Source organism: Nipponia nippon, unplaced genomic scaffold, assembly GCF_047370975.1.
Source record: "Nipponia nippon isolate SJK-2023a ecotype South Korea unplaced genomic scaffold, ASM4737097v1 scaffold_1, whole genome shotgun sequence".
Taxonomy (NCBI): domain Eukaryota; kingdom Metazoa; phylum Chordata; class Aves; order Pelecaniformes; family Threskiornithidae; genus Nipponia; species Nipponia nippon.
Genome location: NW_028262290.1, coordinates 101,707,935 through 101,730,960, shown reverse-complemented (window position 1 = coordinate 101,730,960; position 23,026 = coordinate 101,707,935). Strand labels below are relative to the sequence as shown.

General features: G+C 40.2%; 2 long non-coding RNA genes across 2 annotated transcripts in view; one reads left to right on the top strand and one right to left on the bottom strand.

The window, feature by feature from the left end:
• The window catches only part of LOC148057522 (uncharacterized), a 74,634-nt gene that overhangs the window by 36,928 nt on the left and 14,680 nt on the right, over nucleotides 1-23,026 (top strand). The gene's annotated exons all lie outside the window — the stretch shown is intronic.
• LOC148057521 (uncharacterized) overlaps nucleotides 18,880-23,026 on the bottom strand; it is a 59,378-nt gene continuing 55,231 nt past the window's right edge. The window contains exon 5 of the long non-coding RNA XR_015700021.1: nucleotides 18,880-19,106. This is a non-coding gene — a long non-coding RNA (uncharacterized LOC148057521). The remainder of the gene's footprint in view (nucleotides 19,107-23,026) is intronic.

Below are 23,026 nucleotides of genomic sequence, written 5' to 3'. Positions count from 1 at the left end.
GAAAAACTTTTTTTTTTCTTTCCTCAAATCCAGGGTGAGTATTACTTTATTGCCTTACGTTGTCTTTAATAGCACAGCTTATGTAAACGTCTTTCAGTAGTGCACAAAGGAAAACAGTTAACAAGGATTACATCTTTCCACTGACTTGAAATGAGTATTAGGCTTTAAAATAATATCTGGTTTTCCTTCCCTCAGAGTGGGGATCAAAACAAACAAGCGAAAACCCAGGCACAAAACAGTCAATTTCCCATTATAACCAATTTGGGAATTAGTTACTTGCCTGAGGCTTACAAGGCCAAAAGTGAATTCAGTTATGCTAAGTATTTTTCCCATGTTGTGTTCAAAAGTGCATTAATCCCCCTCACCAAAACCTAGTAGGAAAATGAACTCTCACCTTTCATTTTCTCTTTCCTGCTCCATCTTCCATTGTTACGGGTTTTTTTCCTCCTCTCAGTGGGCCAAATCCATAGAGAAATGAGGAAAAATGAGCCCAAGTTTCTCTGTGAAATTGTTCTCATCTTTTTTTCTCTGGGTTGACTTTTCAAACCTGGTCGGACCCAGAAGTGCTTTTATTCCTCTTGTTCTGTGTGAGGGGACCCAATTGTTTCTGGACCTACGTGTCCAAGCCCTGTTCACAGGGCCAATGTTTTTGGGTTTGTGTGGTGGGTTTTTTTTTTGTTTACTGGTGGGGAGTAAAATGGGTGTTTGGTTGTTTTGGTTTGTCTTTTTTTTCCTCTTGGGTGGTGGGTAGTACACCTTCACTTCTAGTAGTACTAGTCAAAGTAGAAGATGCCTCCTGCAATCTGAATGTCACCACAGTGACCTTCATTTGTTTTCCTCTTCTTGCTCAGGTTTTTCCTCACTTCTGTTGTGTTGTTTTTCTTTAACCTACTGGCCTTTATGGGTGCTGTTTCAGTCAACAATTTTTGATCTGAGTGAGCCTTCCTTTTTTGCTCTTTCATATATTTAATATTATGTAGATTAAACAGAAAGCTGCAGACTTCTATCTCGCTGTACTTATAAGCTTCAAAATTAGTACAAACTATTTAGAAACCTAAAAAATGAAGGACCTAGCATATGGAGCAATGTGATGTATTGAAGTCAGCTTGCACATACTGTCCAATTGGCAAGCTGCTGTTTTTTGTCTCTAAGCAGTTTTTTTGCCTTCTAAGGGATTATTACTAATGTAAACGCTGACACTTGCTCTAATTCTGCATGACTATGTATTATTCTACTTTTGCTTTGCGAGCTCTGCTAGAGAGAGGCTGGGATGTGTGAACATAGAAATTGCATTAAAGGTTCAGATTATGTTATTTCTGATAATGAAACTAACTCTTGACCTCATTGATACGTTTTATCATGAGATTTCATAGACAAATTACACAACTTTCCACCTTGAAAAGATCAGGGATACACAACTGTTATTTCAGCAAGGTATGCTTCGTGCTGGCTTGAGTCTCATAATGCCGGCTTTCTTGTACATTATCATGTCTGTTTTCTCTCAATATTTAGTAAGCCATATTAATTTTTCTCTTTTATGTGTTTGTGGAGCATGTGGTTTTCAAGTGTTGAACTCTCTACTCTGAAGAGAAATGGTATAGAAACAACTTCAGTTGCAAGGGGTAAACAGTGTGTTTCTAGCCAGTTCCCTGGCTAGGCACAAGATGTTGCACTCGCCTTTAGTCAGTAGCTTAATGTGTGTCCTGGCAATGTCTCAATCTGCTTATACCCAAATAACATAAGCATTTTTAATGCATATTTATATCTCAGTCCTCTGGAGGAGAGCTTTAAAGCTGGTATCTTGGTTAACTAAGAAGTGTATGTGTTATATGGGTCCTGTGGAGGGGTGATTTGACTCTCGAACCCAAGGAAAAATTAATGCATAAGAATAAGTGGATCCCAAATGGACATCTCTGGGGTTGAATCCCAACAGGTAAAGCTGAATGAATGTATTTGTATTTGCAAACTGACTCAGGCAGTCCAGTCTCCAACTGGTGGCAATCCTGTATGGAAATGTCAGCCCACCTTCAGCCTGATGTAAGAACAGGGGGATGAAGATGCTGTGGAGAGTTTAGCTGAGCTATGCTGACTGTTTTCAGAGCTGATAATATCTCAAAGGAGAGAATCATTGAACAGAGTATCCATGACAGAGTGTATTAAAGTGCAGTTAAAAAAATAGGATTTGGGGAGAGAGAGGGATGTATCTGTCGGTTCTAATGTCTTCTCACATTTGCAGTTACCTCTACTATGGAGATGTACTTTGCTTCATAATAAAGTAGTATGCCAGAACTAAATATAATGTTTCCTTACTGACCATAACAGATCATAGCTACTGTCTTCAGTTGGAGTACTTGCAGGTATAGCAAGACACTCTGTATTCCCTCTTCTATATAGTTAAACCAGCAAAATCCACAGTGGATATGTCAACTTTCTCATCTATATTTATTTAAAGATCAGAAACCATTGCAACTTCCTCTACCACAGAACATTAATTAACTTCAAGTTACGGTTTTCAAATAAACGTTTCCAGATGAATTGTCAGATGGTTTTATCTTATGACATTGGGGGTAACGTGGTTGTCCATGACTCTTACTTTCTGTACTAGTGCCATCTGGTGACTAAATGTTATTATGGAGTCCTTCTTTCTGCAGCTGGAAGGATGCAGGATGGATTTGGCTAATGACTATAAATTCGAGGATCAGGAGACGCCCCTTATGAGGGCACCTTGGATCTTTGCAGAGGGATCAAGTTAATCATCCATTTCTGGTAAAAGCAGTCCTGAGACTGATGCTTTAGAGAGGCTATTCATCTACAGTGAATTAATTTTAATGCTGGAATGATTAGTTGAACTACTGAACTACTACAGTTCATAATCTGTCAGAGCTGAATAAGCTGCCTTCAAGGTAATTTGGGCTGAGGCAGCAATATGGTGTTAGAATCAGTGGTCATCACCTTGAATTTCAGCTTGTTGCTGTCAGGCAGCAGGTTCAAAGGATGGACTCCTTGCTATACGTCTGCATTATGTTTTTGTTATAGGAGACAACCCTTTAAGCCCTTTCAGACTCTTATTACTTGACTCATCAGTTAATAATGCACTGCCCTTTTAGTGGATACCACATATATGTTTTGCTCACTACGTCTTTGCTAAGGTCATTTTTGGGTGTCTAAAGATGACTAGATTTTAAAGAAGAGGTCTTCCCAGAACATGTTCCAAAATGTTTTGAAATTCTTTTTAAATAGGAGACTAAAATAATCTCAAGTTTCCCAGCATCTGAACTGAAATATTGTGTTCTTATTTTTTTTTTCTAAGTACTTGTGGCATAAAGTAGTGCTTTGCCATCATGTTAAAATGATGGCTTGGCTTGTAGCACTTCAGCATGCCCAGTAACTGTTATCAGCACCTCTATCTCCTCGCTGTTATTCCTGCTGTACTGCACTGCATTAATTACATAATGGCTAGGGGGACAAGAGAATAAGGTACCTGATAAAGGATGAGTCCAGCAGAAAATGAAGAGAGTTAGAAACAGTAACTTCTGCCTTCATCTCCAGAGCTGGGGTTTCAAGGGTCCGCATGAGCTACCAAACTGTTTGCCATAACGCTCACAAAACAGCGCTGGTGATGAATTGTTATGCTCTTGGCACCTGAAATTTCACCTTTGAAGTTGCAAAGAGAAGTCAGCCTTGGGCTATGTTTTACCTGGTTTGGGTCTGGGGTTGGAGCTGTGTACAAAACCAAACCAACCTGTTCTCACAGCGTAACTGAAACCCCACAGGCTTTGCTGGACAGCTGAAGCTGTGAGACTGGGGTTTATTCTGACTGCTTCATTAATCCTTTCTTTTTGTCTTCAGGGGAAATAACAGACTTTGACAGTTCCAGGAAAATAAAATATATACGTGGAAGATATGTGTATAATAAACTGCGGATAACAAGCACCTGCTATGTTATTATGGAACTTGACAATGTATTGTAAGAAGTGACATCTCTCTCCATTAAAATTTTGAGAATAGCAATTTCTTGCTGGAAAAATACCTATGAGTTTATAGATGTATATTGTGCAAGTACATATATGACTGTAGGAGTATGCACGTGCACACACACTCCTAGGAAAGGCCCAGAATTTCTGAGAAGAAAGCCTGCGTTGTCAAGGGCAGATACTCAATGCTTTCTGAAAACTCCTTCAAAACTCCTCAAGCTGAAGAGTCTTGGTCTGCAAGCACTCAAAATCTTTTTGCATCTCTGGAAATTCTTGGCCACAGATTCATAGGCTCCATGCCTGAACAGGAATTGTGAAAACCATATATAGCATCTTGTATTAGTAGGTATGTGTTGTTTCAGCAGCGTGGAACCGAAATAGAGACCCATTGAAGCCTGGAAAAGGTGTCAACTGGCGAGGATGCTCTGTTGGCCAAAGTTGTGTGCTGAGTTCAAAATTAGAACTGTTTACTTCCAAATCTAGTTTGAATGTAGCCCAGGATAATGCAATAGGTATGACCATAATAGGATTCCTCAGTTTTCTATCATTTTATGCTAAAATTCAAGAGAGCTTTCTATTAGTTTTGTACAGTGTTGCTAAGAAATCTAGCAGATCAATGAGAATACCACTTATCCAAGAGGGATGTACTATGTTTCTTGCTTACAATCATTCTTGTCAGAAGTTTATCATCTTTCCTTAAAACATAAACAGTGCTTACTGGGTTTAAATCAAAAAGCATGATTTTAAGAATGTATTCAAGTGTGCTGCTTAAGGCATTACAATGGGATTTTTATTGCATGCTCTATACCGCAGCTTAGTCTGATCTTAATTTCTTTGTCCTTCTGGCTTATTTGGATTATAGAGGTATAGACAGAGTCTTCAGGGGTTGAGGTTTTTTGTGTGTTTTGTTTTTTGTTTTTTTTTTTTACCATTGTGTTATAGCTATACATTAGGTTTGTTTTTCAGTTGAAGGCCATTATAAGTAATGGTTGGGGAAAAAAAACATCATGTTTGTTGAACAGATCTTGGTGTCTTTTGTATACTTATTGAGAGGACTTTGTGAATGATAATGCAGTGATATTCAGTCACTTCTGACATACTGAGAATGTTAGAATTCTTTTTCAGATAATATGATGTGAATAAGCACACTGAAGAGTCCTGAATAGCCATCAATTTCATTAAAATATACTGGCTTGATGTTCATCATCTTTGTGTGCAGCTGCAGAATTTTGGATTTGTTTACTCTGTCCTGGTTTCACCAATCTGCACATATTTTGCATTGTGCTGAGTAATAAGAAAGGAATTAAACTCCTTTCTTGAATCAGACTTTGGATCTGTTGTTACCACGGCATTCATTAGCATTTGACTTGAGATGTGAACCTGTAGTCATCTTCTCAGAGGCTTCTTTGCTTTGGATCCTGAGGTTCTGAGCTGCAATCTTGAACCTAAAACTATGCAGAGAAATCAGATGTAGGTACTTTCTGACTGTGCTTTATTTTAAGTCAGGTCTATCAATCAAGTTTGTATTTTGAAACTCCTAGTATTTAAAAAATTTCTTGTGGCACCAATGTATGGAAACACGAGCCTACAATGCCAAGAAGGAGTTTTGTTGCAATACAACACTACAGAATTATTTGCTGGAGGAGCTGGGCTGTGAAAACCCTGGTCTCAATTGAGAATTAATTAATTGACATTTGCCATTATTGAAAACAGCCTTAAAGATAATGGATTTATTTATGTTGACAAATCAAGGACACAAGATATTTTGTTTAAAGAATACAGTTCCCTAAGGCCTTGCTGCCCTGGCTTGGCAAAGACATGAAAGTAAAAATGCTTGTAGGTGACCCATGAACTTCCTCTCATTTCATGAAGATGCTTCAGCAATGGAGAAGCCTCAACTGAAAAAGGCAGTTGAAGGTGAGTAATTTAGAGGGCTAGAGAATCTGTCTTTCTACAACAGCCATAGCAGGAGACAAGATGCACTGAGTAAGGAGAGAAATTGCTGAGGCGCAGGGCTTAGGAGCAGCACAGGCTGGTGAGAGGTGGTTGGTCCCATTGACTATGGGACCTAAGGTCCCTATGTCTTTCCCTGGAGAAGACAGCCAATGCTGCTCAAGCAACTTATATCAGTATCTTTCCAGGTCATCTCCATAGAGGCAAAGAAGGGGTTAAAGTGTGGGGGAGAAATGCTGTTGGTCCTATTAGAGGCAGCCACCCCTGACAGCAGTGTTCATGATGCCCACCCTGTCCTGGTGGTGGCACAAGCCATGGCCCCAGCTCTCCACGCCAGCCCTGATGGACAGAAACAGTCCTGGGGCTTGCTCTTTTTCATCCCTCTGCTTCTTCACTCAGGCAATGGTCCTGGGAGAAGAGTAGGCCACTTCCAGGGTGGAGGAGGCGTGGAGGCAAGTATGTGCAGAAACAGGGTCCTTAAGGTAAAGTCACCTGTAAGTAAACAAGGTTAATGAGGGGAAGAGGGAAGAGATACATGTATACCCTTACTGTGATGTCTGAGACCTCCCTCATGCTCCCACAACCTTAATGGCCTTTTCCACTCTGAGCATTTGGACTGTGGAGACTCCAAATTCACAGGATCAATTAAGTGCAAGGTGTTAGGTAGAGGCTGGGCTGTCTGAATTTGGGCCTTTGTGCATCTGTGTCTGTTTCCTTCACAAAACAATAGGTATTTCTTGTCTGATGGCCAGGATTGAAGACAAAAGATACCACTGTGATGCAACAGTTACTGCAAGTACCTGTGATATTTTTATGATTCAGCTGCGAGCTATTTACCTGCTAGCCTTTGTCAGGGGTCAGTGGAAACACTACTGAAGTCCACAGGTACTCCATTTCTTAGCCTTTGCAGCAGGACCGCGGCGTGCCTGAGTGTGTAACTATCTAGCTGTTTGTACTATGAACAGTAACAAATCTCCAAGATAGTGTGTGAAAATGGTCATGGTCCTTTGGCACTGAGACTCCCTTGTGTTTTGGAAGAGGAGTGGGCAAAATCTTCAACTTGCTTTTATCCAGGCTGTTTGCACCCTACTGGCACAAAACAAACAAATAAAACAAAGAAACCCATCTTCTTAGGCATGATTAACTTTTTAAAAATGTCTTTGTTGGGCTGACAAATACCTATGAATACTGTAGGTATGAACACAAGGGTGTGACTCATTAGAGACTAACATCTTGTGGTTCAGAATAAATGAGCTGTGTTTTCAAAGCATCATCTTAGACATACTTTTTTTTCTAATACAGGCCTATCTAAGACTAGGAAACTCAGGCATCATCCAGAAAAGTGTTGTATACATGTTTATTTCTAGCTTAGGGCTTGATGATATCATCTTTATACATACATTCTTGAACTTTACTCATGCATTGTACATCATGTGAATGGAGTTGCTGAAGATGACAGTCAGGAACAAGAGTGTATGCTGCAACTCTGAACCTTTCTTAACTGTCAGATCTAATGAGGGGGGAGATCCTTTTCTCAGAGTTTGCCCAGAAGCTTGTAACTCATTTTCCATGACCCTTACGTGATGTGGGGACGTATGTTGTAGAAAGCCTTGTGTGGATATTTCACTTGAATGGGCCGTATCCCTCCTGCTTGCAAAGATTCTTTGGGAGGAGAGGAAGGTGCTTAGAGATGCAATACGTCTGTAGACTCAAGACCCATATTTTAATCCAGCGCCAGAGCAAACTAGGAGGTAGGATGTAATTTCAAATCACACATGGATAAGATGTGGCATGTTGGAACGACCATTCTCTTGACAGTCATCTTACACATAAGAAACACTTTTTCTTCTTGTGCAGACTGAAGAACGTGGCTTTTGCATCGTATCTCCTCTCGCTGTACATCACCTTGTTCCCATCTCCCACTGCCTAAAAATAGATAGAGCACAGAACTGTTTACATTAAAAATTACTTGCTTGTGAAGGGAAATGGACTGAGGATATACAAAAAGTTGTATCATCTGATTTACTGTCAGAGGCTAATTATGCATAAGGTCCCTTCCTTTCTTTTCTCCCCTTTCCCCCCCTCCAACCCCTTCCCACTGCAGAGTTTACAGTCCTTGAAATATTGTATGTCTTGACTGAGCATGGATGAGCGCAGAGGATGTCCTTTTCCTTGTGCATTTCTCAGTCACTATATTCAGCTGCCTGCTTTTATTAGAGTGCGTTGGCTGTGGCAATGTGGGATGGAGCCTGCGTCTGTCAGATGAATTTCGCTCATGGTTCCCTGAGGAATCATCAGGTCACAGCGAGCATCTGTAACAGACTGCTGTCCCTGCCGTGCTCACTCACCCCTGCTGGTGAGCAATGGAGAACTTCAATGACAATTAGAGGGGCATGGGGAGCTGTTGCTATTTTAAAAATATTTGCAGTATAAGTTATACGCATGAATAAAAAAAATTTGATGTATTTATACAAAGAAAGAATGAGAGCAAGAGTTTTAACCCCAGTTTTGAAGGTATGTCCCATTCTGGGTTTATTCTTCCTTTTATCCATGCATAACCAAATATTAACATGGGGAGGAGCTCCAGCAGATGAGAATGAGAGGGAGACAATTTCTGCCTGGCCCTGAGCAGATGTGGGGAACAGTTTTCTGTGGTGGGAATGCTCAGGTTCAATCCTGTTGTCTTTATCTTTCAAGCCAAGGGGTTTGAATTCCCTTCTTTAGTAAATGCCTTTATCACCAATGCTATAGGTGTTTCTTCTCTGTCGTATTAGGCACAGGGCTGCCTTTCATAGCTGGTAGGATGTTTTGCCCCCAAACTCATTAACACCCAAGAGACTTTTTTTTATCTGAAGTCTTAGGTGTGTTTCAGCAAAATGTGTAACAGGATAAAATCCTCTAGTCTTTCTGGCTGGATAACTAGATCTGTAAGTTAGGAAGTCTACAGGCAAATTCTGCAAAATTTTCTGCAAAAAAGAACAAGTTTCAGCTTAAATTCAGAAATGTATTGCTTGAAAAGGCTGTGCTTCATCAGTGTAAAAAGTACAGTTTTATGATGATTAACTTTTAGATCTACTTCAGAGCAATTTTAAGAGGCAGAATGTGGGCAGGTACCAATTACCTGTCACAATTAGTGTGCATCTTATTGTACATATTTAAGAAATTAATGACAGTGGGTGGTTAAACTGTCTCATTACTACTAATTAATATGATAAGTCTTTAGCAGGCCATTGGCAAAATAAGAATACCAATTAAATGTGATGTCAATAGAGTCATTAATTATAGGAGAACAGATATACTTGAAGTCCAGTAACAATAGTAGGAAACAATCTCTGCTTTTTCAGAGACATTTCGGTGCATCTCTTACTTGAAAAGCAAGTGTGTATTTTATCTTAAATATTTATTTAATGGAAATCATGCCTAAGAAATGAATTCAATTGTTCTTGAATACTAGAAAATGAAATTTTGTGGCTGCTTGATAACTTTCTAATCCTGCTTCCTGTATTTGCACCTTTTTGATGTTTTCACCAAATAGCATGGAATAGCATATATGGAGAGTCTATACGCATAAGGGTTTAGTTAATATAAACTCAAGGTAATGTTTCTCAATGTATCTTGAGTTATGATCTCTTCTTTCTCTACAGTAACTGCTATTCAGGGTGGAAAGAACAGACTTCATGTGGACTTTTGGGGGAGTATGCCTACAAATTATATAAATTGGCCATATATGACGAAATTATACAGAAATATTAAAAATCAGAATAAGACCAAGAACTCTAGGAAAAAAATATCTGGAGTTGTGTGTATGGTCTGTTAACTTTGGATCAGTGGTTTTGAAAAATTAAAAATTTAAAATCAGGTCAAACTTAAATCTAATTTTTACATTTCCGTTCCTAAGCTGCAGATATCTGCTTTAGTTAAAATGAAACAATTAATTTAGCTAGAAATGAGTTACTTTAACACAAATTTAAGAATTGTTAAGCCTTCATTTTTAATGGAAAGGCTAAGATTCAAATCTTTCTTTGTTTCATTCAGAGGTGGGATTTGAACCCAGGTTTCCTGCCTCCCAAGTGAGTGCCAGGAGAGCGATTGTCTAGTTCTGCCTGTTCCTTTGACTAAGCAGTAGGTGAATAGTCATTGGGTACAAAGACTATGCCAAGTGAGTTGTCCCAACTTGCATGCCTCTTGTTCATAGAACAACAGACCTGTTCAGGCTGGAAGGGACCTCCAGGGGTCCAATCCCACCCACAGCCCAAAGCAGAGCTAGGTGTGGGGTCAGATCTGGCTTCATCCAGTTGGGTCATGGAAAACTCCAAGGATGGAGGCTGCTCAGCCTCTCTGGGCAGCCTGTCCTGCCCCATCATTATCTTCATGGGGCCATCGCTATCTTCTTGAGGCAAAGGCTTCTCATTATATCCAGCCCGAATCTCTCTCAAATCAATTTGTATCATCTGTCTCTTGTCCTCCCACAACTCACAACAGAAGAGCCTGGTTCCATCTTCTTAATAAGCTCCTTAGAAGTATTGACAGGCTACTGTTAGGTCCTCTTGAGGCTATCTGTCTTTCAGGTTGAACAAGCTCTGGTCCCTCAGCCTCTCCTCACAGGGCAAGTGCTCCAGCCCCCAACCATCCTGATTGCCTTCTGCTGAACTTGCTCCAGTTTGTTAGTGTGTTTTGGTTTTTTTCTGTGCCTGTGTATACGCAGTTACTATTACTAAGTGGAGCAGGTTTAGCAGATACCTCTAAAGACTTGAACACTTTCAGTAACAGTGCCTTTTCAGAGCCACGGAAATTTCAGAGGAGCTTTCAACTTTTTTCTCATCTTCAGTGCCCAGCTCAGCCCATCACTGCTGGATGGAGATTTTACATTCTGTGAACAGAACTTAAGTCCCTTTGGAAGCTTCTATGCCATGAAATTTTTCTTCTTTTTTTTTTTTTTTTTTTTAAGTATGGATGAATCTATTAGCTCACTATGATATAGAACTGTACTGTAACCAAAAATATAATTAATGAGAATTTAAAAAAAAAGAGTTGACCAGTCTATGGGATATTTTACTTTGCTGCTCTCTTTACTACTGCTTGCTGCTTTACTGTTCTCCAGGATGGAGATTTTGAAATAAAATGTCCGTTTTCAGCTCTTTGTGAGCATCACTTTGTCTGTTAGACACGTTAAACATCCTTCGCAAGTATGGAGTCTTGAAAGAGACGGGAAAAAAACCCTCATCTGGAAAGTCTGAAATTCTGCCTATAAGCTAAAAGTAATTTTTAGCTCTCATATTGTTCCAGGACTGGAAGCAAGAGCTGTGTTTCTATTGGGAAAATGGAAAATGTCTTCTTTCCAATTATCTAAATTTCTTTCCCCAACAGGTTTATTTGACTTCAATTTTGCCAGAAGTCTTAGTACCTCTAATCAGTTTTTCAAGGTGGGAGAGAGCACTGGAAAGGAAAGGTCTGCAGGTGTCAGGAAGGAGCCGGGGGTGAGGGAAGTATTTCTTCTGGTTGTGGAAGGTTTTTTTCTGCTGTAGCTGCTGGTCCATCCAGCTCCATTGGCACCAGCTTGAGCAAAGACCTGTGCAGATACAAAGTGGGAAAACAGCAGTTTGGGCAGCAGCCTAGCTCCACCAGCTCACGTGGGTCTTTTCCAGCCAGGTGTAGTTCCAGGCAGATGCCTGCTTGTTCAGAGCTAAAGGTTCGCTTGGTCTCATTTTAAACAAAACTGGTCTTTGCAGTTGCTTAAGAAATTGAAGAAATCCTTGGGCAAGCTGTTATTAGGGACACACCACTTATTTAATCATTGTTTGTTCTAAAAACTTGAAAAACAACGTAAGAAAGCCAAGCATTAGAGACAAAGAAGCTTAGGGCTTTAGTATCCAGGGGAAAAGGCTGGCCATTGTATTGCTGTCATTATCTAGAAACTGCAGAAACTTCTTTTAGGTATTTTTCTGTGAGGCCAGCATGCATGAGTTAAGTGAAACATGGCTGGGAGGAGATTGCAGAGGCTTGTAGGCTGGCAAGAGGAGACCTGCCAGGTGTGTGTCGTGAAGCTAGAGAAGCAACTGCCTGTGCTGGTCTCCATTTACTATTTAGGTGGGTCTTAAGGAGCACGGCCATGTTGGGGGGCTGCAGGCAGAGCCATGGGCAGGGTACATGCAGGATGTCCTGGATGCTGCTGTGCCTGTTGTTTACTGTTGGTGCTGGTCTGCACCTGCTTGACCAAAGCTGGCTGTTTGGCTCTGCTTGACAGCATGGGACTCAGCACCTACAGAGGCGGGGTGTCACAGGGCATGGGCTCCAGCATTTGCTGGAGCACTACACCTCAGCAGAGGCATGTACCCTGAAGGAGCTCCTAAGGAAGGACACAGCCCTGCAGGTCTGGGGATGCAGAGATGCCCAGGGCCTCTTGCTGAGGCTAGGGCAAAGGAAGATGATGTCCTTGCCTGCAGGAGGTGTGCACTGATTGAGGAGATGTCACCACATTGAGGTCAGCTGATATGCACCATCAGGAAAGATGAAAAAGCAGTTGAGAGGATCTTCAGAGACCCTGCAGAGATGAGAGCCTGAATTCCAAACTGCATAGAAGAGAGGCAGCCAGAAACTGTTTGGTTTTGGGGTAAGTAGAGACTCCCATGACAGAGAAGGCTGGAAGCTTGGTACTTTTGGCACCAAGAGAGTGGCGGCTTCTCCACCTGCAGATCTGCAACTGCAGGGTAGCTCCAGTGCCCTAGTAGCTGATGAAAGGCAGAAAGCCACATTTGAGGAAACATTGGAGTCGCCTGAGACTGAGCCAGGCAGTGGCACCAGGAGGAAGCATAACCAGTAGATTGAGGGAAGTGATTATCCCTCTCTACTCAGCATTTGTTAGACCAAATCTAGAGTCTTGTTTTCCTGCTCCACCTCAAATATCAGAAAGATGTTGATGGACTGGAGCAAGTTTAGCAGAGCGCCCTTAAAATGGTCAGGGGCTGGAGCACTTGCCCTGTGAGGAGAGGCTGAAGAACTGGGCCCTGTGCAGCCTGGAAAAGAGAACTTCATGAGGACCTAATAGCAGCCTGTCAATACATCTGAGGACCTTATCAAGAGGATGGAGCCAGGGTCTTATGTAATGAGTCATGGAAAGATAATACAGCAGATATATATTGACTAGAGACCTCCTGATGTCTCTCCTGATCTTAATTTTCCCATGATCCATTTTCTGTGATCATAATGAGCTTCCCCCCACCCCAAGGACCTATCCTTGATATAACTTTTAACTGTGTGCCTTATGCTGATGTACAGAAGGTGATGATGGCTCTGACAGTGTATAATAACTGTTAGTTTGGAAGGAAGGAGGAGAAATACTGAGGCAGGAAGACAAGGGTGACTTCTGAAGTTACAGGGAAAAGACTTGTAAACTCTGCAAGATTTTGGAGGTAGGAAGAGAGTAGGGCATTTGAAAGCCATCCAACAAGGGAAGAGAAATGTTTGCTTTTGAGAAATGCATACTGCTAAAGAAACCCCTCAGTCTCTGTGAGGTTTATAATAATCTCAACTGTAATATTAGAGACTGCATTATTAATATTGTGCTCGATGCAAGTGATTTGACATGAGGGAAGTAATTGAAGAACTGCAAGTAGCATTTCCCGATGAAGGTGGAGAGGCTGCCTGTAAAGCTGCATTCCAGCTGGCCTTCCAGATTTTATGAGGGTGGTGTTTCACGTAATGGGGAGATTTGGGGGTTTTGCCAGTTTATTTCATCATTTTATTTTCATTCAAGAGCCTTCCGTTTGTCTTGGTAGCAGAGTAACCATCTCTCCCCTTGGGTTACTTACTGCACATGGCTTCGAATGCTGTTGCACAAATGTTGATGCCTCTTGTATTAATGAAGTTTTTGCTGTGAGGGCAGGCAGCTCTGTCAAGGTGCTTTTTAGCATTTGATTAATTGCCATCAGGGCAAAAGCCACACTTTTTCCAAGGGCTCAATGTATAAATCGTCATTCCTTTTCTGTGTTAAATTACAGCAAAGCCGTTATTATTGGAAGAGGATCAGCAGCCTCCTCCCAACACCTTGAAAAATTGTTTCTTTACTGCTCTGACCTCAACTACCACCTTCAATCTGTCAGGTTTTAAATGATCAAGTGTTGCATCACTTTCACTTCTGCTGTTCTGTACTGCCTTCAATCTGATGGCTGCAAATATTCCCAAACACTTGCAAGATAGCTGACTACTGCCATGCTGGAGGTATGAAGCAAGAGATGTAGTGAAAACAAGACACGATTAATTTAGGGAATTAATTTAGGGCACAGATTAGAGAAGAAGATGGATCTTCTCTTATTCCTGGGCCTGAAAGCCCTTCTGTCTGTCTGAGGCTTTGAGTGTAGTTCAAATAAAGGCATTGAAGGTGGAAAAATATGACATAGCAACTGTAGCTTTTGTGACTGCTAGGGAACTTCTTTCATAAGGCAAATAGTAGGGTGGTATCAGGAAGCAAGGCTGGATGCACAGACATTATTTTTCAAGCAGAAAGTCAAACTTGGCTGAAGTAATTTCTTAATGAAGGCAGAAGCCAGTGGACAGCAGGACAGATGTGGAGATGAAACAGACTGAGACAATATATCAAAAATATTCTGTTGCTGCCACTCCCTGGACCAGCTAGAAACCAAGCAATGTTTGCTGAAATTGTGTGACTTGTTTTCCTTACCTCCTCCCTTCTCTTCCCTATGCCTTCCTCCATCGTTCTACTAATCTGTTACTTTGAATTTCATATCCTAACAACACTTGGGTATGAACTTGTAACTGATTTAATGCACCACTTTCAGGGTGATGTATTACCAAATGTTCTGTTTTCATTAGAACGGCATTTTCTTTGGGGCTCATCCTCAAATGATTGGACTGAGCCAGAAGGGTGCTAGCAAAAGGAAAAATGTCAGATAAGACCTTACGGATGTTGAGTTGTTTTTTGATTTGTTTTATTTATTTTGGGTTTGGGTTGTTTTTTTCCCCCCCAGTGCCCCAAACTAGAGATCCATGTTTGGAAATTCAATGTGGGCAACAATGATAATTTTCTCCAGTAACTAACAGTTTCAGTAGTCTCTCATTTGGTCTTAAAATGATATATAACAGATTTTATTTTTGCTTAAATAGTCTCAAAAGCTTTCTTCAGAGATTTCATACCTCTGAACTGTAACATCATATACAAGTAATCTGTTCTATATAATTTTACTGTATATTTTTCTTCGATGCTTGTCTTATGAGTATGCAATGATAACTCTTCCCAGTGTTCCTCAGTTCACCCTTCCTCCTTTTCTTCCTCCCAGCTCAATGCATTTTCCAATCCCACTAGACACTTAAGTAGACAACAATATATTTGTGAAATGGCATTTCTGTCTCAAGATTGTCAAATGAATCCTTGATGCCAAAATAAGATATTTCAGGGGAGTATTTTGGACTGGCAGCATAATTAATTTTTTATTGAATAATGTCTAATAGATCACAGAAAATACCCAGTTTGGCATATATAATTTGTCAGTGTTAGCGATAGACTAATGAAATAAGTAAGTCCGCAAAGACCATTTTGCCACACTGTGTATATTTACTTTGTTCTGCAGCCTCCTGGTCTCATTTGTTCTATTTACCATGCAAACCTTGCTTTCAGCCACTTCCAGTAACTGACTTGAACACACGGAGTTGTCTCTAGAAAGGTAACTTTTCCACTTCCATTTATGGTTGCTTAAATGTCAAAGGCAGTTTGATACTTGAATATAAGTTGGAATTTTGACTTGCAGGGTGATTTGCTAGAAGTTTTCATATGTATTTTTTTCAGAAGAATGAACATAAATGTTTGTATTAAGGTTTATGGACTGAAAAATAAAATATTACTATAAATGCTGGTTGTACTAATTCCCTCATTTGTAGCAGTTTCAGTAGTGTCTACATACATTTATAGCAGGCTGATATTGTGACCTTTATTTTACAGGATGGGAAAACAAAGACACAAATATGATTTGAGGTTTAGCCTCAGCCGGGACATGGAATAGACATGTAGTTTTTTGAGTCCCAATCAGTGCTCTATGCCCCAGCTCCTCTACCAAAGAAAAAAACCAAAGAAAAACAGCAGACAAAAAGCTTAAAATTGCCATCTACATAGCTTTGACATTCATATGAAAACTTATAATTGTTAATATCACCAGGAGGAGGACAAGTAAATCAGTATTTTACAACTAATGAGAGATGACAAAAGCAAGGTAGGGAGGGGAAATAGCAGTGTTAGAAGACAGTAAGAGAGTCACAGCCAGAGTTGTTGAGGAGGAAGTGATGGGTCATTTCTCATTTATCATTAAATGTTCCTGCTGTCTGCTGCAGCACAGAAGTTACGTGACAGGAATGAAACCTGGAATGGACAAAACTCTCATTGTTGAGCAATTGAGATGGTCATATGAAGACACTTTTCTAATCTTTTCTCTTAATATAATTAGTTGATGGCCAACTTGAGAATTGCAGTTATCCCACACAGGCTTTTCAACAGTGTCAGATTCAATTGGCCATGCAACAGCTCCTCTACTAATAGTGGTCATTAGTGAGCTCCTGTACTTTTCTCTAGACAGATGAATATGGATTCAAAACCTCTGAAGGGTGATCTGACTGACTTCTTTACTTTTTGTTTCCATTCATAAAGAAGGATTATACTTTATGCGTATGTATGTGTGTATAGATATAATGGAAACAGTGAGGAACTACCCCATACATCTGAGAGTCCTTGAGTGTAATGACCCCCATGTATGGTAAACTGATTTTTCCTCATGAACTTTGGTTATCTTGCTACATCCCTTAAAACAGACTCTGAAGAAGCCTACTCACTGTATAAGCAACTACATTTAAAAAGAAACATATTAAGACAGCGTATTAGCAAAAGATCTTCCCCTCATCCAGAGCTAAGAATAGTTGTCAGACCCTGATCTCATTCTGACTTCTAAATATCCTTCTTTCTTTGAGATTTTTTTTTAAATGAGTATATGCCCCAACGGCTTATATTTTGATCAATATCTTCCTGTACCTTTTAATTGTGAAGAAAGGTTTATTGCTCAGAGAAAGCTGTGAGTAGCATCTCCTTCCAGGGACTCATTGCTAGAGGAGCCAAAGGGGCTTTATCAAGTGTCTTAAGATTTCAGGGCAAGCTTTGATGTGATTGAGGAGCATTGTGATTTCTGCCACTGGTTCTTTTGTTTTGTGCAGCTTGAAGTAAAGGGGGAGGCATCAGAATTGGGTTAACAGTTGTAAAGGTTAAAGAACTGCTTGCTTTAATAAGGCAGAATTGGCTTTGTTCATGGTAATACTAGTTTACTTAAAAATAAAAAAAGCTACAAGTTTATATATTCTTTCCCTAAATCTGTAAATCTTGTCTTAATTGCAAAAGTGTAGACTCAGTTTGGGTTATGTACAACGTAGTGAGCTTGCTCTGGTTTACAGACAGGATTTCTGGCATGTTCATTTACGTTTACTGGATTTCTGTTAATATTTTTTGTTGTTGTTTCACCTTTATTCTCCTCTCCTCCTCCTCCCCCAAGATACAAACTTTCTTGCTTAAACATCTTCCTAAAGTCAGTGAGTTATAAGCCTCTCAAAGTAACAGACAGGAGTCTGTTATTGAATAACTTTCTTTAGAGTCATTCAGTAGCATAATATGGCTGGCATGGACTGTGGGTGAAAGAGTGATCCTCTGGTTCAGCTGCTGACATTCATCCTCCTCCTTGTTGCTTTTACCTTGATCCCTCTCTTCTGTGAACTCTTCTAAAATTCATTATCTGTAAGGCTGTGCTCCATTCTGTCAGTATGCATTTGAGTAGAGATTGGACAAGATTCCCTGAAAAAAGAAGTTTCCCTGTAGAAAGGACAATTTGAGTAGCTAGTATTGTTCACAGAGAAAAATACCTTGTGTTGTACATTGTGTAACAGGTAAAAGGTACCAGTGTTCTGTCTGTGGTCATGGATTCCATTAATCATTTGTACCAAGTTACTTCACAGGAGATGAAAGATTTGTCCCAGTGGGGCTTCAGAGGATGTGTATAGTAGCCTGTAATCATGATAGAGACTTGTGTAGGTCTAGAGAGCAGTCTATGGCAGGGTGCTGAAATGCTTCCTGTCCTTTTAGATCAACTCCAGGTTTAGAGTCATAGCACTGAATTATGAGCAATGACATCGGAAGTACTGAAGGTGTAACTCTGTCAGTACAGACAGCATGGTCTTTGCAGATACCTATATATGGGAAAGGATTCACATCTGTGCTGTGGACAAAATAATTTGCAGAAGGCACTCCAGTGGCTAGATGAATGTAATGGTGAAATTCTGAAGTGAACGTTTTCCAATACTGCTCACATAAATGACCATGAGTAATCGTTTTCTAAGCAATATAAAGTCAGGGATGGTGGTACAAGTGAACTACAAAAGATGTCTTGGTTGCCTCTTGGATGTTTTGCAGCTTTCTGGACAATAGTGTATTGACTTTACAGGGCCCTCTTTAAACTTTCATTTGAGAATTGGGCACCAAATGCAGTTACAGAGACCTACCAGTTATCTGGGCTTTCATTAACTCACTACCAAGGGGAGGAGAGTAGTTATTTACTCCCAGACTCCTCAAATACCAGACTTGCTCAAGAAAGTGGAATTGTGAACATGGCAATCAAGTAAGAAGGTGAACAGTTCTTCTGGGTTTGAAGGGAGCCATGCAAACCTACAGATGTTACCAATCAACATGTACCAAGCACATCTGCAAGGTGGCTGTCTGGTTTGTATGTAGCTTTCCCTGGCCAGGGAAAGGCTAGAAAAGCTTGTACTGAAGCCAAAGGAGAGAGGGGGTTGGTAGCTGACCTGTGAAACTTGTATTATTACAGTTATGGAGACATCATTGTATTAGTGCTGTGTAGAGCTGGTTGAAACAAGTAGGATTTATTTTTCTGGAGAGGAAAAGGGGGAGAATTTTCAGGAAATTATTTTTTGGCTGGAAAGCTGAATGTGAGAAGTGTGTCTAGGTGAGTTAGAGGACATGCTTTCCACACCTGGAGAAGTGAGAGAGATGATTAGTGATGGGGCAGGCTAGGGAAGCCTCTTCTTTCCTGCCCGAGGAGACAGAAGGGGATCAGCTCCTCCTGGCAGCTGGCAAGCTTGAGATCTTGAACAGTGATGAGTCTGGTATAGAAGCAGGTGTTCCTGAAAAACAAGAAAACTGTTTGCATATTGATGTTCTTCACAACTCCATCCCAACTCACTGCATATGGTTCAGATTTGAAACCTGTTTTTGTGTTTTCCTTCTTCCCTGCAGTTTTATCAGACAGGATGAACTTGTAGGGCAGTTACATTAAGTAGAACTGTTTTTTCCTTGTTTTCAGCTCCAAGTGGGAGGTCTGCCATCTTGTATGAATGCTACTGCTGCCTCTAAAGAGGCTTTCTTTGCTGTATGAAAACTGTATCAGAACAACCTTGGTGCCACCAAGCTGTTCTAGGGAACTCTGCTCCACAGATGCATATTGGCTTTGTCTCACTGCATTTTTGCCTGCCTTTCAGCTTTTGCTGTACCTACTTGAGCTACAAAGTCTGTGGACGTGGCAGTGCTAGGGACTGGTGAGTCCTTCCTGTTGGCTGGAGGACCAGGGTTTTCGCCTCACAGTTTTAAAACCAAAATTTTATATGTGTGTTTATGTGCAGCTCACATTTGTAATTTCCAGTGCTGGCAGGTTCACCAATAGCTTTTAGCTCTTGAACCCATGTCAGGACATCTGTGCACACAATCTCTGGGTCTGTTGTGAGCCCCTCCTAGAAAGATCCTTCTAAGCTGCCTTCATTATAAGTGAGGACTTTAAGCCTCAGTTAAGTGACTTTTAATGTCACTTTTTCTAGCACTACACAATGTCTTCCCACATTTGTGAATTAAATACTTGCTGCCATCTACCTTTCATCACTGGATTTCTTAATTCACTAAATCAATCTATGTACTGTTGTGTGATATGAATTATTTTTAAATTATTTTAAAGCCTTCCTGTGGTCTGCATTACTTTCTCCTTTCTCAGAATGTTCTACTGATTGTAGGCTGAGTTCTTACAAGTTGCTGATGCTCAGTCTGACCCGAGCTTTCAGTGTTTTGATTCCTGATAAAGTCAAGTCTATGCTAAATGTCTAGCTAACTCATCCAGTGATGCATTGTGGTTTCCATCTCATAATGTAGTCCAGAAGCCTTTAATCTAGTTAGCTATTGTACTGATGGTCAGTAAAAGATATCCCTGGTTCGCCTTTTTCTCAATCTTTGCCTCTCTGTGTGGTCTGATTAATTTTACTGAATTGCAGTGCTGAGACTGTGAATGTTTTTGATCCTTGCATCCTATTCTTTTATGCTTGTGTGAAGCTGCTTATGTATAATACGGAAGTGGAAAAACAAATCTTGGACTTCTTATAAATAACACATTTGTTGTTATATGAAGAAAGAGATTTAAAGGTGGTCTTCCAGATCAGCTAGGGAAGGTTTTTTTTCTCTAGGTCTGTATCACATCTGTCCAATCCATGGCTGACACTTCTGTCCACGTGGGCTGGGGGAGCCTCACTGGCAATGAGTGCTGTGTGAGACAAGGCTTTGGCAGGTGGGTCTGAACACGGTTTCTTCACTTGCTTGGTACTTGCTTACTGGGCCACACAAGGATGGTTGCAAGGCAACCTGCTCTGTGCCGCGCTCGGAGGGAGCTATTGGAGACTGTAACCACATCTTTGAAGGGAGACAATGAGAATTTTTTCCTCTTCCATTGCATGTAGTATGACTTCTTGGACCCTTTTAGTTTGGCAGCTTTTTCTACTCTAAAATGAAAGACTCTTCTGAGATTTCTTTTTCTTCCCTTCATCAACCAGAAAAAGAAATAATCCTAAGATAAAATACTGTTGGCTAATATCCTCTTCTAATGGAGACTTAGTAAATGGTCTAGAGTGGCATAGTATTTTACTTAATTTCTACAGCCAGCATCTAACGGCTAATCATTTAACTGCTAGACAAAAAAGCATTACTAAATTTTCCATAATGTTCTGCCTTTTATAAGTGTGACTTCTTATAAAGATATATTCTCTTGATGCAGCCATTTTTCTCTGGCTGATTAAGCGATAACATTAGGCTAACATAAAAATGGAATAATTACATTAATGTTAGCAATGAAAAATTGGTTTCTAAACAGCTTTAGGATAGCTAGTGAGTTTGACTGCAGAGAAGTTTGTGATGCTATTAGCTAAAACTTGAAAACTTCAAGTGCCTGAACTTTGGCTTACACATGTAGTGCTAGCCTGGAATTACCGGGTACCTGATATGACATAAGAAACTTAATCCACTATAGGCCCTTTTCAACGGAGTTGTACTCCAAGTGTTGGAATAAAATTGAAGATTAATTTAAAAAGCAGTTAATATTCTGCATAATATTAGCTAGTTAGTGTTGTTATCAGATCCTTCTGTTTCTATTCATGGTTTGTTCTTTTGGCACTGTTTTCTCTCCAGAAGCTCTTTTAAACTCTCCAAACTCAAAACGTTCTGTGAAGGGCAAAAACTCTCATATCCTGGGCTCAACACTCCCCTTGGCAATTGTTCACTGAGTAACTCTTGTAATGGAGCCCTGGGTTAAAAAGGGACTTAAACATTATTCATATGCTTGAATACTTTCCAAAACAAAAATGCTCATCATGAGCCTCTGAACTGAGAAGATAATCTGGTTTGCTCATGAGCTGTCAGCACTTCATCAGTGCCCTGGTTGCGAGGGGTGTAGCTGGAGGCATGAGGTATGTGCTGCTGGCTGGGAGAAGGTGCAGCCTGGCGACTGCCTTGTTCCACTTGCTAATCCCACAAATATTCTTTGGTGCTAACTTGAATGACTGCAGACATAGGAGCTTGGCCCTCCGCTTGCTATTGGGAATTCACTAAGGCAAAACTCATTTCAGTGGTGATTGAATTGCCCAACTGATCCTGTTGAGTTGGAGGGGAGAGGCAGGGGTGTTATCTCTATGCTGACAACACTGAAGCATGAACCAAGCATGTATAACACTTTATTGGATTCATATGGGTGCTGAATACAATGCTTGATAAGATTAAAATGTGCTATTACTGGAAAGCAGCTGCTCTTAGGGCGGCTGCAAAAAATCAGCCAACTTAACCTTTTCTTAGGGAGTAAGACCTGCAAACATAGACAAAATGACTAGGAATACGTTATGTTTGATGGCATTTAACAGGTGATTACATATCTGTCATTGTGTATCATTGGTCTTCATGGCTTACTGAAAAAATAGAGAACTACTAGAGTCACTGTATCATTGCCAGCCATTTTCAGGAAATCTTACTGTGTATGTGCATATACTCAAATTCAATATCATCTGCATCTGGTGCTGCTCTTTTCTTTTTTCTTCTTCTTTCTTTTTTTTTTTTTTTCCTCTCTATAGAAAGAAGTATGAAGTTCCCAGAAAAGTAAAATGAGATCTGGGATAGGGCAAATTAACTTCAATCTTTTAATCAGTGGATGTCATTCACTTCTGGATAATGTTATCTCTCTTCTTAATATCAAGTCATTAATAAGTGCTACAGTTTTCTTGACTGTCTTAGCTTTTACTTGGTGCATACTCTTTCCAGACTGCAAATAAATAACAGGCAAAGAACACATTCTACGTGCACATAATTGACCTCTGTCTGGTGTTAATTAAAACTGGTGACTGAGCTATTGAAATACTATAGAGTATAGAATTCACATTAATCTGTTTAGAGTAATAGCTTTGACTTCTATGCCCATAAGAGGGCAGTGACAATTATACCTCTGCATAAATGGTAACAATTTTTACATAAGCACATATAAAAGTTGTACAGTAGAAGTTGCAATAATTCTATGTGCTTTAAAAAAAATTTCTTAACCTTAGAAACTTCAGACAAGAGAACAGGTGAGTTGTGACTGAATGGGTTTCTGCCTCTAGTGTGGCACCCACAGATGCCTATTCCTCATCATAATAAGCAGTGTTTCTTGCACAATATGCCTGATATATATTCAGATGTACAACAGGAAAATGATTGATTGGTAACCTTGGCAAAATTAAGCCATTATTTAAAAAAAAAAAAATTAAAAAAG